Genomic DNA, 15,521 nt, shown 5'->3' with positions numbered 1-15,521 from the left:
GAGTAATCAACAGTTAAAAAGATACTGTTCAAATTATTATTTGTTTTAAAGTTCAATAAATGGATGTTTTCAAAGTCAATGAATAATCGTATTTAATAATCCTGATATCAATTATTGACCAAAATAATCGTGATTATGATTTTTGCCATAATCGAGCAGCCCGTGTGTGTGTGTGTGTGTGTGTGTGTGTGTGTGTGTGTGTGTGTGTGTGTGTGTGTGTGAGAGAGAGAGTAACAAGATCTGTATTCAGAGCTATGCTGCCTTGGCTACACTATTTTATCGTTGCTGTTGTATGATTGGTGTTTAGCTACGGTATTTAGCGTCTACAGCACCTCCGCTTTTAGGGTTGAAGTAGACCCAAACGTCCAAACGTAGTTTCTTTTGGAAAAGGTGCAGCAGGCTTCAAACACGTTCCCCTCCACTGGTTTCAACCAAGCACTAAATTCAATGTTTTCCAACCAAATACGGTTGAACTGACACTTCCCCATATTTATTTGTAAGTAGATTCGAAGATACCTGAGTTTCTGACTGCCGCTAACTGAAGCTTGGTTGCTAGGTTACTAGCTGGGTCTTCTCCGATAAGGGGCCGGGGGAAACAAAGTTAGTGATTACTAGTTCCATGTTGATTTATTTCAATACAAATTGTTGGGGGGAACTGAAAGGCTATTACCATACTGGTTACTTTGCAGCCTGGACATTTCCCCCAAAACACATTTAGACGCGATCTCAACACAGAAGTACCTTTCAAATCCGAAGATTTTTAAGACCTTCTAAATCATATTTAAGACCTTTCTTATTTTTTTGGTCGTATTTAAGACCTTTTTAAGGCCTTACATTGATTATCAAATGTAAGACTTTTTAAGACCCCACAGGAACCCTGTAGATGTTGGATCTCAGTGGAGCATGTGGGATAGACGAGAGCAGGCCGGTTATATCGATTAGGAGATACACGGGGCCAGTGATAATTGCGGGAAGAAACATAAAAAGGAATGGAGAAAATACACATGATTATAGCATGAGGGGCTAAAAACCAAATAAAATAAAAATACTAGAGATACTTAGCTCAATCAAAGTAGGATTTGCCTCCTCTTTGCCTCCTTCGTGACTCCAACAGGACTCTAATGTCTTTGTCAGTCTTACTCCAATGTCTTTGTCTGACGCTGAAGCTGACGCTCCAGGAAAGAGCTACCTAAAATTGACACCTGATTGCTGAGTTCTCACAGCTGTGGGGCCACGCCCCTTTAATTAGTTAACTCTCTGCAGCTGGTGGCCCTCAAAAGGAAATCTAGACTGGCTCCCTCCTGAGTTGTTATTGTATTTTCAGTGTCACAATGGTTTTCCAATTACATGAAACCCTAAGTTATAAAGTTATGAGTTTAACCCTTAATACAGTTACACCTACTCAATAAAGCTCTTAGTATTCTACAAATGTTAAAATCAAAGTTTAACCCTAGCAGTCAGTTAGTTCAGTTTTAAGGTTTCAGTCAAATTACTTGTCCCAAGTTTCTGCCTGACAGATACTGTAGCGGTTTTGAGATTTAAAATCACAATTTCAGTCAGATCAACTACAGAGCATTTATACAGAGTACACACACTGAAACTGAGTTGTGTCGTGGATATTTTAAACTCGTCAATACTGTAAAGATGTACAATGAGAGTAATCAATAATAAACTGGTGAAAGCAAGCAGCGTTGTCTTTTGTTGGTTCTTTATTTGAAGCGCTTCAAAGGTACATATCTCACAGAGTACAGAGTAGTCTGCAGGAGTGCACGCAATGTATAAGGTGTGTGTGTGTGTGTTTTATAGAGGACTGTTGCTGTGCAGGAAGTAAAAGAGATAAGACTTTCCTTAGAAAACTGTTATCTTACAATGCTCGCATAGGGAGAGCCACATCCTCCAGGTACGACCTTGGCGGGAAGCTACCGTGTGGTACAAGAGGTCGAGTTGACCAAACAATTTCTAAGCATAATATCATCATTTGGTTTTACTATATAAAGTAATATAAGAAATTGCCACTACAGTTGTTAATATCCATTATCTTCTCTGTTATGTATCTTCCGGTCTTTGCCAATCTGGCCAGCATTTCTTGGTCCTCCACGTCTTTCTCGTAAAGCCACTGCTTGTAGCAAACTGAAAATAAGAAACAACAATGTTTTAACAAATCGTATTAAATTATGTGATGATAGAACTGTAAACAGAATAGCTGAAACTTTAACAAAATAAATAACTCAGTTACCTCTAATCATTAACCCATGTTTGTATCATTGAGTTAACTCTGTGTGTTGCTGCTAGCATACGTAATATATACCTGACGTGGAAACGTTACTCGTGGATGGGGCTACAGAGCTACTAGAAAGACAGTCGAACCCGGTGCAATGCTCCGTCTGAATGTGGTGCACTTTTGCTAAATGTTTAGACAAATAGCTCGTGTTAACGCCCTTACAGGCTAAATTCTTATTGCACTTTTGGCAACGAGCATTTTCCACCTCAAGACCAAGCCCCCAGGAAGTGCGCCGGACTCTGAGGAAAATATTCATTGTGTCCAAACGGTAGTACTACAATTGCCTTATCAGTCTGTAACGCCGACCGGCCCAGAAATACTTTTTCCCATAGACTGACATGGGGAAAGAGAGGTCTGTAAATCGGTGGACAATTTTTTTAAACTAAATAAACTACCCAGTATGAACAATTGTATAGCCCTTATTACAATCATTCTGTCTCCATTCATTCTACTGAGCCGAGAGTGTGAGCTCGGGGGGCGGGGCTTAAGGGGTGCATGCTCTGTGAGTGCACATACAGGTTCTTCTGCTCTGACAGCCAGGCATGACGGGTAATCTGTGACGTTTCGGTCTCTCAAAAGTTGGGCCATTTTGACTTCATGCGCCAATGAGCAGCTCTCATAGGAAAGAACGAGACCCCGCCTCCGACGCTGTATCAAGTTCTTATTATACATCCATGCTCAAGACGGGTAACATATACAGTAACTACCCTCGGGGTGCTTAGTTCTCTCCGCAATGTGCGTGCGTGTGTGTGTGTGTTGCATGCATGTAGCAGGTTGTGTGTGTAAACTGCCCCGCCCCCTCGCACGCCGACCGGGGAGAGAGATCTCTCGTCTGGATTGGAAAGATCGAAAATAAATCATAGACGCACTTTGTAGTCTTATTGCATATTAGAAACGGAGTTGGCGATATCATGTTTATGTAGATATAATACATATGACATCTATTTTTGAAATGTCTCTAGTACCGATAAAAAGATCGATAACGTTGGACCTTAACGGTACCACGGTCTTTAATAATTCAGCCCCGGGGCCCGTTAATACGGGGACCCGGTACCCATCCCTAGTTTTAATGATTACATCATCAATATTACATTTCAAATAACCAAGTACTTGGTATCTCACAAAGCGCAAGTGGCTAGTGCTGCTAAGAACATACCTGGTGATGGTGGTGATGGTGGCTCTTCGCTGCAGGATCTGGTCGATGTCCTCCTAGCAGAAGCGATTGCCTTCGTCGTTCTCGTCCATGATGGCGGCGTAGGCTCCTTTCCTCAGCAGGTCCTTGATCTCCTTCTTGGAGAACTGCTGGACCGGCTAAAGGCGACAGAGAGAGACATTTACACAAGTGGATTTAGAAAACTATTTTCGAAAATAAACTAAGCGTACTGCAACAGCGACTGACCCAAAAATGACTTGGCATCTAGAAATATGACAGATTTTTTTTTTCTCACCCCGTTGTTGTTGCCTTCTTTGTTCCCACTCATGCTCTGCAGGACGGCACGGTCCAGCCCGAGCTTCAGACTAGCTTTATCCAGCTTTTCCCTCTCATAGTTTCTAGTGATCAGACGGTACACCTTCACCGCCTTAGACTGGCCAAAACGATGACACCGAGCTTGAGCCTGAAATAAAAAATTAAAAGAGGGGTCAAAATGGCAAAGTTTTTAAGCATTAAATGGGAAAATATACACTTAAAGAACCGAGGGAATAAACGGAAAGACTGTTGTTGTTGTTGTTGTAGCCCTATTGAGCTATCTTTAGGAAAGACAGAGCAGATATATATATCGTACCTGCAGGTCATTTTGAGGGTTCCAGTCAGAGTCGAATATCACACAGGTGTCCGCAGCAGTGAGGTTCACAAGCTCTTGATCAGGTTTTTGATGTGGGCTGGCATGATCCTTTCTGCAGCGATAAATAAAGAAAACAAAGAAGACCTTATTAATAATAGTAATGATGGTAACAACAATAATATTAGTATAACTATTTATATAGCACTTACACAATTGCAAAGAGATTCTCACAACAAAAATAAACAAGACAATATCAACAATAAAAAAACTAATGATTATAGGAATGTTAAGAGACAAAGAAATGATAAACATTCTGAGAGGCCGACTACAAAAGGGAGACTCAATGGCTCTTGATGACATCAATGAGCAGTCCCAAAACATGCTGCTGTATAAAAAGAAATAGGTCCTGATTTCTTCTATTTAGTGTTGGATGATTTGTTGTATTGATTGCTGATGGATGTTAAGATATGTTTTACAATTATAACTTATTGTAATTGGAATCAAAAAGTTTAAAATCGTAGTTTTAATAAAATGACTAGCAATATAGGGTTTATTCAACAGCGGTAAAGCATTAAGTTGCTAAATTAACGTACACTGAACTGTAAAACTTACCACTATTTAGGAAAGGACCTGATCAGAAGGATTGACTAGTAAGACAGCAAAGAGGTGGAGGAGGTCTCTGTCATGTACCATTGGTAGATGTTACACCTGAAAGAAAGATAAGGAAATAAGAGAAGACAGGAGGACAAACATCCTCTTAAGTAAAAGACCAAATCATGTCAAGCTTTAACCTGAGCCTGTTTTTTCAGTCTTTACAATGCACTGTTGGAAATGACATTCCAAAGGATAAATTCAAACTCAATACCATAAATAACTGGGTACCAAAGTGCTTTACCTGATAGAACACGTTCCACACGGAGCAGCAACCATCCGGCTGGGCCTTTTGCTGCATACAGGGTATATGCAGGAATCCTGAAGTCAAATGTAATACCTTTTAAGACCTTTTTTAAGACCCTTTCCATACATTTTAAGACCTCATCGCAACTTTGAGTTCTAACCGGTTACATTGGCAACACACTTTACCTCACATTTACTATATTGATTGTAAGATAGCAAAACTAAACAGAGTGCAGACAGACTACTGAAGCCTCCTCTCCACATGAACTTCAACCTCTCTGTGAAGGTCAGGTTTACTGCAGTATGCTGCTTTTTTGCTTCTGTAGACTCTGTGCTCTTTCATTCCAGTAAAATTCCTCAGAAACCATTAGAAACCAGTATTTGACCAATAAACAAAACAATTGACAAAACTTTGAACTATGAAATATGTTAAACTTTGGTGAGCTTCAGCGGGGTAATGCCATATAGGAGCTCCCTCACAAATACCCAGGGGTTAAATTGGGCTGGGGCTGTCCGGGGCTAAGCACTGGCACATAGGACGATGCTCTGACGTCATCACCCTCACACATTTGTCATATGCTTACAAAAAAGGATATATATGTTAAGACTTTTCTCGTTCTTAATATAGACTATATTTAGGGTCTATATGTGTTGACTTTACTTTAAAATAGCAGATCTCTATGACCAGATATAGTTTGGATTAGACCCCGGCCCCACAAGGACGCATACGGTAAAACGCATACGCAAGTGCAAAAAAGGCTTCCGTTCACACGCATTCAATTCATTAACGTGTCCGTTCACACTAGACCGCTGGAAATGCTGGAAACCATGTAGTACATATGTCAGGCCTGTAAGTGGCGCTGCTGCCGCCCGAAATACACCAAAAGCAGCGAAGAAGACCCCGGAGCATGGTTGCTTTGGTTGCCCTTCTGTTTATTCTCCGCGGTGGACGGCGTGTTCTCCTGCTGTATCTCTCAGGTTGTCCACCAGCAGATGAAAAACACCCACCTCTCCGCCTCTTCCAAGGAACGAGGGGACCGTGCGGCAGAGTTTCCGTAAAAAAAATGTTCCGCCGGTCAACATGTCCGTTAAAGTTTAAATCTTCCGTACAAAGTTAGAAAAGTGCCGGTCAGAGGTCTTCTTTGTTATTTATTGAGCTTTAAAACAAATTGATAACGACTCTGTTCTCTGTATAATAATATAATAATATTTAATAAACGGTGACTGCCTCTCCTTTCCTCCCCCTCTTCTGACAGCCCAGCAGCAGCAGGAGACGGAGAGAGGGAGGCGGGCTATTTCATCGTTATCAGAAAATGATCATATAGGGCTTACACACCGAGCCGTTGGACCCCCAGAGCGTTGCGTATGCCGGTCTACCCACCTTGGGACCCGTTACCGTAGTCATTTAGTTCCCCCCCCCCACACACAGAGCGGAGCAAGGCAACAAAACTAAAAATAATAAGCAGCATTTTACGGCGCGCTATGCATGGGCCGCCTTGTGGGGTTTCCCGACATGTCGTTTCAGTAAATTAAAGGGTGTTTCATGTTGTCGTTGCTGTGAACCTTCTTAATACCTTGGAAAATGCCGTTTAATACTTTTTAATAGCCTTAATTTTCGCTAAATTGATTTATACTTTTTAAGACCCTGCAGACACCCTGTGCATATCATCTCCTCCCTCTCCACTGTTTCCAGTAGATATATACTGCCTCTGTCCAATAAAACAGAAATGCCCCAAAACAATCATATTTAAAAAGTTAAAAACAATAACTTGCTTTTGGCATTCAAATGTATTAGAATCTCACGTTTTTCCTGGATGTCAGCAAGGCCAGGAAGTCGTTCCCTTCAAGTCCACAACCAGTCATAGGAGTTCAAATGCAAAGCCTGAACGATGACAAGAGCAAGAGACTTACATTTTACAAGATAAGTAATAACAGAGAATTGTTTACGACATGTAGAGAACAGATCAAATCCCCTGACAGACTCACACACTTTGGTGATGTCCTCATCTGATAATGATGATTCATTTTTAGCAGCAAAGTAACATTACTCAAAGTATATGTTGGACCCAACTCATGTACAGTATGTTTTGCATCTCCTCAACAATGGTCTGTATAGTTGAGTAGAAACAAACTGTCCCAACAATTTCAGGTAGATTAACAAATATTTGCAAGAAAAGTTTGCAATGAAGCACAAAACCCCTCTTTGTATTAAGCTAGCTGCCACAGAAAGTACAGCTTAACATGCTAACCTGGTAGAATTAGCTAACATTAGCTAACTTCATGTCAAACACAAAACCTCTAACGTGCATTACATTGACGATTTTAAACACAACTTAACTCCCTCAACTTGTAAAATAACGTTAATTTAACACACCCTACATAACTACATCACGTTTTTCAGGGGCAACACAAACTGCAGAAAACGTTAGCTGCTAACTGTTGTTAGCTAAGACAGCTAGCTCCTAACAATAGCCTCCTAGCAAACTTAAGGTTACGTTAACATTAACTTTCGTTGCAAGAAAGCAAAACGAACCTTCGAGAAATATTTTACTCTCAGACTGGGTGTAATTGTGTAGCGTTGCTTACCTCCAGAAGGACTTTTAGCTGTTTCCCAGTAGAGACTAGAGAGAGCTGTCAGAGCGGTTGCTCTCAGAAGAGCAGTATTTGGCGGAGTCACAGAAACCGCTCTCAACCGCTCTCAACTGATCTTCACCATGGATGTATAATAACAACGATCTTCTCACTTTGCTCAGCGCTACTGCTTGTTACAACTTTCATTTTCCGTACTCGTCATAAACTGTTATTATGGCTCAGGTTAATCTAGCCCCCTTCCGACGTGAGCGTGGTTCTTTGTTCTTGCCGGGCAGCCAAGTGGGGTCAGCTAAGAACCGGTTTTCGTTGTTTAGAGCCGGCCGGCTCCGCTGCAGCTGAAACAGGAAGAACCAGAGCTAAGCCGCAACTGGCTCTGGACTCAGAACCAGAGAAGAACCAGTTAAGCACCAGAAAAGCACAAGAATGGTTCTTGAACCGGTTTGGTTTATTGGCAGCTTGCAAACCACTTTAGAGTACTGGAGTGTGGTGCTGTTGCTTTGGTCTGGATCTGTGAGCTAACCAGGCCTGGAATTTCGTCATTTTAGGGGCAAGGCCACTTGGCCTTTTGAGTTGTCAATTTTTTAAGGGCACAAAGGCCAAAAGCCAGGGCACCAAGGCCATAAATTAAAACAATGATTTAACATACGATATGAAGTGACTACGATTGTATATGCATTTACAATACTTTTATATATATTTATTAAGCATTCAATGGACACCAAATTGCAATTAAACAAATTCTTTATTAAAACTACAAAGGATTCTTATAGCACAGACATGTTTGGCTAACTTTAACACAATATGTTTTGAAAGGACGTCAATTACAATGAACAATTTGAACTCCTATGACTACAATTACAATGTACAATCAAGCGCACCGCTGATTTTTTTTTCCTCCTTCAAAATATGCTGGTGTTGAAGCCGTGTCAGAAAAGAGGCAGACTGCTAAACCACAAAACTTAGTCAGAGAGGGCATCAAGGCCACTGTGGCCTTATGGCAGATATCATTTTTAAGGGCACAAGGCCAAAGTGGGCCATGGCCCTCGTGGCCCTCGTGAAATTCCTGCCCTGGAGCTAACCATGCCCCGTTCATTTGCATATAAGGAATGGAAATGTGGCATTATGAAATACAAGTCCCCTGAAATAAATAAATGTGGCATTATGAAATAAAAGTCTCTTGAAATAAATAAATGTGTCATTATGAAATAAAAGTCTCTTGAAATAAATAAATGTGTCATTATGAAATAAAAGTCTCTTGAAATAAATAAATAAATGTGTCATTATGAAATAAAAGTCCCATGAAATAAATAAATGTGTATTTAAATGTACAATGTATACATATTTATTGCCTCATTTATTTATTTCAGAATGTATTTCATAGGCATATTTATATATATATGTATTTATTTAATTATTTATGTATTTATTTATTTAATTTTGGCTTAAATGGCATTCCATAGTATGCTGCTTCAAATTGTTTGCCTCTAAAGCTTAGACCACGCTTTCCAATGACTCTGATTACTTCTATGACACGTTCCATGACTTGCTGTTTCTTTCTGACATGGTCTCTGTGTAGAGACATTTTTTTGCCACTGAGTAGGCTTGCTAAGTCTGCTTTACTAGCCTTCATAAAATATGCCTCTGCACTTTCTCTGTGGACTTGGTTTTTCTCGTGCTCTTCTATTCTTTGATGTACATGCTTTCAAGATGTCATTCCTCCTTTAATGAATGAGCTGTCATTTGCAGATGGCTTTGCATACGCTAAACATACTGTACAGTAGAGTGAGTTGGATTTCTCACAATATGTAAGCCACTTTCTATTGATTCCATCTTTGTTGTTGTAGATATTTTTAACTGTTTGTTTTGTTGAGGGTGGTATGCGAAAAATGAATTGATATCTTTAGCCTGAGGCCGGGCAAAGTAATCAAAGCTCACTTCATCAGTCTGCATCTCCCTGTCTTTTGGTTCTCCTGTGCTGGAACCTGCAGCTGTCTCACTTTCCTCAGGGTCAACTGTACTTGACCCTGCAGCTGTTTCACTTTCCTCAGGGTCAACTGTACTTTACCCTGCAGCTGTCTCCCTTTCCTCAGGATGAACTGTACTGGACCCCTGCAGATTTCTCACTTTCCTCAGTGTCAACTGCATAAGAAGAACATCAGCAATCAATTAAATTACCAATATTATATCAATATCATGCACAATAATGTAAATCACTAAAATGAATGCAAGAGTGAATTGGCCACAAATCTCTTTGTCCTTATTATTGAATATTAATATTATTGAATATTAATATTATTTAAAATTATAATATTATATCATTTAACTTGGAATATCATGAGCATATGACTCTATGCTAATGCACATAACTTTATGCACAATATAATAGTCTGGCCAGCCCTGCAGCCCGTTCTAGGTTCTGATTGGCTCTCTAGGTTGGCATTCTAGCTTCTGACTGGCTGTCCAGGTTGTCAATCACAGCCGTGGGCATATTATACTAGTCGTAACATTGCTAAACTTTTTTCATGACGGTTTTCTCAGTCAACTAATGCTATTGACAGTAATATAAATTAACACAGCCCTGCACACTGCACCTGCTGTCATTATATGCCGGGTCTGTGGTTCATCATCTTCCTTCTCATTCTCCTCCTTATTGCTGCGACTGGGAGCGGGAGCCCTTCTACTAAACCAACACACTCTCACTCCATAATCGTCCAGGAGCGACGTTTGGTCAGGGTCCCGTGGCGTGCAGTTGTGACACTCCTAGACTCCTTCAGCTTCATAAAGGGACACAAATAGCTTTCAACTGATTGCAATGTATGCCCATCTGCGGCGGGATTTGACGCTCATGGAAGCACGGCATTCGTTTGTGTCGGCTGCCCTTAAAGGCAATGTGAGCGTCCATTCCCATTGGATAACGGAGAATTGTACACCCGGAAGTAAGTATTCCCCTTACTGTCGATTGATTTTACAGTGATATCTGCACTACTCATCGACTAAAAAACACCAGATTATCCTTGTTAATTACACAACATTGATTGGTTTAAATTGTGTGCAATGCTTTTGTTTTTTTCCCCTTCGATTCGGAGAAACAAATATTTTTTCGGAGTAAAGGATGGCAGAAGACACTACACTACCCAGAATCCCCAGCTATCGTTTAGGACTACACCATGTGCCCTGTTTGACAAACCCCGTTTTTGTTCACCATTCATTTCAATGGCTGGCGTCTTTGTCACGTGATCTTTAAATTTCTCCCTGCAGAAAAAAAAAACATGGCTGAACTTCGTTTTATTCTCGGTAGAAAATGCCTATTTTAAAGTTAGTTTGGCTATTAAAATTCGTTTTGATGTCATTTGATGCGAGAAATATGAGTTGTTATTTCAGATTATGTGTGCAGTGGATGTACATCAGAGGTGCCTGGTACGTCGACCGCGGTCGACCGGCAATGCTGGTAGATCGCGAGTCATAAAAAAAAAAAAAAAATCCAGCTCCGTTAAAATAGACAAAACAGGTTTTGATCCCTCCTCCCTTGCCACTTAATTCAGGAGTTTACTTGATTGACAGAAAAAGTGACCTATCGCTTTCCAGTCTGTTAACCCAGAATGCAAAGCGATACAAAATCAGTCAAGTGCTGGGAAAACTCAAATTAAGTGAAAGAGACAAACAACAAAATGAGTGCAGGACCGAGCAAAAAGCTGAAGACATACCACTTCCACCCAGAATGGGAGGAAGAATATTTTTTTTGTGATGTCACATTCAAAGGTTTTTTGCCTTATTTGTAAAGCAAGCGTCGCTCTGCCAAAGAAAGGTAACGTGGAGAGGCATTATCGGAGTGTTCACAAGGCATATGACAGCGACTTCCCTCCGAGTAGCAAGTTTAGAAAGAGAAAGGTCATGTATTATTGCTACAAAAACATTATCTTGCAGTCTTAGTGTCGCCAACTCGTTTCTATCATGCAAAAAGACAAACAAATCTGTATATGGTCGGTGTATTTTCGACCTTTCCAATCCAGACTCTCCCGTCTGTGTGCGAGGGGGGCGGGGCAGTGTACACACACGCAGCTGCTACATGCAGCAACACACGGAGGAGATGGCGGAGAGAAGCGCTCCAAGGTGTGGTTAAATGTTACCCGTCTTGAGGTGGACAATGCTCCTTGCCAAGAGTGTTTAGCATGTAAGGGCGGTAACACGAGCAATTTGTCTAAACATTTAGCAAAAGTGAACCACATCCAGACGGAGGAATGCACCAGGTTCGACTGTCTTTCTAGCAGCTCTGTAGCCCCATCCACGAGTAACGTTTTCACGTCAGGTGTTATGTATGCTAGCAGCAACACACAGTTAACTACATTATACAAACATGGGTTAATGATTAGAGGTAACCGAGTTATTTATTCTGTTAAAGTTTCAGCTATTCTCTTTACAGTTCTGTCTTCAGATTATTTAATACCATTTGTTAAAACATTGTTGTTTCTTTTGATGTGAAATATTATTTATTTTATTTAAATAAAAAGCAATGTTATTTTTGTTCACAATTTGTTTACTTAATTTAATATATGTATTTTTGAATCAAGTATTCATCTTTATTGTCTTCATTGTTAGTTTCCACATGCCTAAAACAACCTCAAGCTAAATCTAAAAGTTGATGGCTAAATAAGAGCGTTTGAGAAATTGTGCAAGGCATAATAGTCAGAATAGTCCATTAATCGATAGATTAATTGATTATCAAATTAGTCGTTTGTTGTAGCCCTATTGTAGTTATCCCATATGTTACAGCCGCTGCCTTCCTGGGGCTTTCAAGGCTGGTAAACCTGCGTGTGTGTGTGTGTGTGTGTGTGTGTGTGTGTGTGTGTGTGTGTGTGTGTGTGTGTGTGTGTGTGTGTGTGTGTGTGTGTGTGTGTGTGTGTGTGTGTGTGTGTGTGTGTGTGTGTGTGTGTGTGTGTGTGTGTGTGTGTGTGTGTGTGTGTGTGTGTGTACACACCGGAGCGGCGCAGGTTCTCCGACGTCCCGCCCTCGCTGCATCCGAAGAGGTGATTGGATGAGACGTCATCCAATCCCCGCCCTTTCCGGCACATCTCCTGGGGGGGAGGAGTACAAAGGCTGGGAACGGAGATCATTCTGGAGGCTCTGTGTAGGGAGACAGACGCCGCTAGCCTCGCGATACTTACTATGTGTGTTATACTGTTAGCTCCCCCTGTAATCCGCAGATACTTAGCCGAGTGCAATTAGAGTGTTGTACCTTTCTATTGTGTAACGTTGTGTAGGAGTATTAGCTTAGACCCAGGTGATTAGCACCTGTTGACCAGCTGTTATCTGTGCAAACCATATTAGCTTAGACCCAGGTGATTAGCACCTGTAGACCAGCTACAGCTGTGTGTGTGCATCTTTCTTGAGTCACATTTTGTACCCCGTGTAACGGGAGGGTTTTGTTTCTTTATAAACTTCCTTTTGAAGTTCTCTCTTGTTGTAATAAAACCACTTATTATTACCAATACCACTCTGGTCGTGTTATTTCCCCTTTGGCTCCCCTAGCCCAATAGGGAACGTAACACGTGGGGGCTCGTGTCCGGGATACTTTTAATAGAATCCCTGGGGTTATAGGTGGTTTTGTTATAGCAACAAACACTTTTTGTAAATACGTGTGGGCTGTACACCCGAGAATGGCAGCCTTCGCCTTAGAGTCGTTCTTAGTTTGGCCGTCCTATGAGGAGCTGGACTGGTGTAAAAAGGACGATTTGATAGAAATAGCGCGGCACTTCAGTCTTGTGGTGAGTCGGCAGATGTTAAAGGAAGAGTTGAAGGCATTGGTGGGGGATGCGATGGTGAGAAGGGAATTACTAGTACTGTGCCCGCTGAGCTCCCAGGGTCTAACGCCTTAACTGAATACCCGTTAAATCAGAGGCAGGCGGCGGAGTTTACATTTAGCCAAGAAAAGAGTGATGGCAGCGAGGGGGGCGAGCCGTGTGAAGCACTGCTCAGGCCGCCTCGTAAATGTCCACCCTCTCCGGTTGGTAGTACAGATTCCCGGGAATGGAATAAACTTAAAGTCCGCCTCGCCCGACTTCAGTTGGAAGCAAAAGACAGGCAACTTCAGTTAGAGGCAAAAGACAGGGAGCAAGACAGGCAGTATCAGTTTCAGTTGGAGGCAAAAATAATCGAAGCAGATAAGGAAGTCCGGATACGGCAGATGGAGCTAGACTCCGAACTGCGCGCATCTGGTGTTATTTGCAATCCTAGAGAAAGCTTTTCACTTCCTTCTCGTCCACCTGCCTTCAATGTAGGGGAAAATGTAGCATTAGTGCCGGTTTTCCTCGGGACTGAAGTGGATGCGTATTTTTGTGCGTTTGAACACATTGCAGCGGCACTACAGTGGCCGGCTGAAGCCTGGGCGCTGTTAGTACGGTGTGGGCTTCACGGGAGAGCTCAAGAGGCAGTTTCTGCTCTTTCGTTAGAGGACAGCTTAAGTTACGACCTGGTGAAGCGTGCCATACTTAGCAGTGTTTCCCCTACCATTGTCTTGGCGGGGCGCTGCGCCCTGCCAACGGAGCCCCGCGCCCTGCCTGAAATTCAAGCTGTTTTTATTTTGTTTTTTCTTTAAAAAAAAAAAATATATAGCACCAAATTTCAACTGAAGTCATCTATCTACGGTCACTTTTCCCATTGAACATGTGCTCTTTTATTAAATAAACTAAACGCCATGTTATTTATCCAATGTGTTCATGTTTCAGTGTACACTGCTTTGCGTATTCACATTCTCCCTCCGCTCTGTTTCTGAAGGGCGGGGCTCACACACACACACACACACACACACACACGAATGCAAACACTCGCGCTCACAATCAGAGACAAGAGCGGAGGAAAGGAGGAGAACAACAAAGTGTAAAAAAGTCAAACAAATCTGCTTTATTGGCACGAGCTCTGCTGTCTGCCCGTTTGTGTCCCCCTGTTAAATATGTTCTTTATTCTCGCGTCCAGGAGAGAAGCTTTAAAATGAGACTAAATGGAGTCTCTGAAAAGATTCAAATGGGATACTTTAATTAAAAAAGGCGCGGTAGTGTTACAGACAGAATATTGTTCCGTCAGACAAACAGCTGTGATCCGGTTCTCCTGAGCAAGAAGAAGACAGCGGATCTCTCCTCCGGCGCTGCTATATATATCCTCTGCTGGCTCCTCCCCGCCAGCCGGCTCACCTCGTCTCCAATGTCCGTTATTGCATTTAAACAGAGGATAGGTTCTTTTCACATTCAATATATGCTTAACACGCCGTTTCTCCTCATATTCTCTTTCATCACTTTTCATTTAACACATTCTAAACGCTGTAATCAATACTCTAAACAATACTTCTCGGCTCGTTTGGTTGCCGGTCATTCCGGATGTTGTCACATGCTACTCTCGTCTGTAAACAATAATGTATTCAAATAAACTGTACTTTCATTTAATATTCAACATGGTAGTATCTCGACATCTATCGTTGTAGTGTTAAATCAGTAGGTTTCGGTTTTCACCACACCAAGTCATTTCGCTCCTCAGTTCACCTCTTTAGGAAATCGTATATTAGCCACATGCTACATGCTAACCGTAGATGAAGGATTTTCAGAATAAAAGCTTAACTGCTTGTGCACAAGAATTTCTGGTTTTTCAGTATAAAAGAGCGTTTGAACTGACGGTATGTTTAAGCTACATTATACCATCAAAACATTGATTTTAATTTCTAACAGTCCCTCCTTACACACCTAAAAGGTGTGTATAATACTGAAATCAATGAGTTCTTCATCTGAACTTTGCATATTACATATCTCATATTAACAAACATACAATCAAATGGAATGGTTTCACAGCCGGCTTTACAAAAATACAAAATAAATTCTTGTCTGTGTTCAAACATAAAAGTTTTCCCTTGTGCATAACTTCTAGTGTTTACATTCAATATCATTCTTCAAAATAGCAGCAATGGCTTGGTATCAGAACATTTC

At 41.3% G+C, this 15,521-nt stretch overlaps 1 long non-coding RNA gene across 1 annotated transcript; it reads right to left on the bottom strand.

Annotated features, from left to right (window-relative positions):
- Positions 1-1,701: 1,701 nt before the first annotated feature.
- LOC307037642 lies at positions 1,702-8,035 on the bottom strand. Its single transcript, XR_013807737.1, has 8 exons — positions 7,549-8,035; positions 6,766-6,844; positions 4,961-5,037; positions 4,678-4,773; positions 4,066-4,177; positions 3,730-3,897; positions 3,438-3,592; positions 1,702-2,130 (listed from the first exon to the last, which is right to left on the bottom strand). It is a non-coding gene; the product is annotated as an uncharacterized lncRNA (long non-coding RNA).
- Between the last annotated feature and the right edge of the window lie 7,486 nt (positions 8,036-15,521).

Source organism: Notothenia rossii (genome assembly GCF_949606895.1).
Source record: "Notothenia rossii genome assembly, chromosome: 4".
Taxonomy (NCBI): Eukaryota; Metazoa; Chordata; class Actinopteri; order Perciformes; family Nototheniidae; genus Notothenia; species Notothenia rossii.
The sequence above is the reverse complement of the archived record's forward strand: the minus strand, read 5'-3'. Positions and strand labels throughout refer to the sequence as shown.